The following is a 1,669-nucleotide window of genomic DNA, read 5'->3' as shown; positions in this document are numbered from 1 at the left end:
TATCTATCTATCTATCTATCTATCTATCTATCTATCTATCTATCTATCTATCTCTATCTCTATCTATCTCTAACTCTATCTCTATCTCTATCTCTATCTATTTCTCTCTCTCACACACACACACATGTACATTGGCAGGCTTAGCAACCATCACATGTCAGCTCACCTGGGCTACTCATTGTCTCAAGAGAGATGGACCTGTGTGTGAAGAGCTGTGACTGCATGAGACAGAATGTGTTTTACTTGGAGAGCCAGGATGAGACATGTATGGCCCACCAGACATTGTTGGAGGGTAAGTTCCACTGGCCCTGGGCCAGCTTAAACTGTAGTGAGGGAAGATTAGCATACTTTGCCCAGCCACTATGCAGATGGCTATGCCACTGGTTTATTTTGGAAGTAGCCATGCAAAACGTAAAAAGCTTTGTAAAGGATATCAAATAACATGGAAGAACACTCCTTCATCTGAGACTGCTATTTTGAGTCCCATTTGGAAGAAAAGCAGGATATAAATGAAATAAATAAATGTTCAGAAAAGGTCACACCGGACCAAATTCTCCATACAGGGCAGCTTCACCCAACCAAATTTGACCTATCCCCAAAATTTGGCAATGGCAGCAAGCTATCTGGCGTACACCTCTCAAATTGCTTATCACCCCTAAATAGTTCCATAAATAATTTAGGTGTGTGTGGAGGGATATAGGCTTCATTTTCACATCTGCATCCATTCTTCCTTCCAGGAGGGGGAGTAAGTCCCTCATCTGCTTCCCACCAGGAAGAGACCACATTTCTCTAATACTTCTGACACTCCTCACTACCATGATATAAGAAAGAGTAATCTAAAGAAGTATTAATTAAAATCTCCCTTTCTGGATATTATAGACACAGGTAATATTGGATATAGAAATATGTACAGTCAATAGGGGGAAACCCTTGATTTATATTGCCTCTACCTTGCTCTCTGTTTTTATTTGCTTTCAGTTAAAAGGTATGAAAAAGACAGACTAGGCCATCTTGTTTTCAGTTCACCAATATTTTATCTATTTCTCATGACCATTTCCTCTTTGCCAATGGACAACTTCTTCCCACTGCAAATGACAATCAAGTGTTTGTCATCTTGTTCATAATGAGTCAGCTGCACAATCTCTTCGCCTGGTTTGAAATGTCACTGGGCTGTTTTGTTTGGTTTCCCAATATAGCTCAATTTCTGAGGTCACTCACCATACCTAAAAATGATGTTTCTTTTCTGAGCAATAGTGTGACTTTTTCCTTTCGGGAAACAGCAGGCAGGGATGCCCAGACACTCATGCCAGGAATGAGACCTTACTTCGTCTCTGAAAGAACTAAGGTAGGCCAGGTACTGAATGATCTTCTTGGATGGATAGGGCTACTCTTCTGTGTGCCTCAAGGAGTGGATGGAAAGGCTTTGTACTCTCATAGACAGAAACCTTTCATGGGGTCCCTGCTTTTCCTTCAATTTGCTATCTCAGGGCTTGAACAGACCAAAATAAAGCTACTTCAGGTCACTTTGGAGGTATGCTGTTTAAATGACACAAGCATCTTAAGAGGCCTTCTTAGGACTGGAGCATGGCTTTGGTGCAGCTTCTGGCCTCTTAGGACCTATGCATCATTTAAACAGCATATCTCCAAAGTGACCCGAAGCAGCTCTATT

Source organism: Sceloporus undulatus, chromosome 2 (assembly GCF_019175285.1).
Source record: "Sceloporus undulatus isolate JIND9_A2432 ecotype Alabama chromosome 2, SceUnd_v1.1, whole genome shotgun sequence".
Classification (NCBI taxonomy): Eukaryota; Metazoa; Chordata; class Lepidosauria; order Squamata; family Phrynosomatidae; genus Sceloporus; species Sceloporus undulatus.
Note: the sequence above shows the minus strand (reverse complement) of the source record.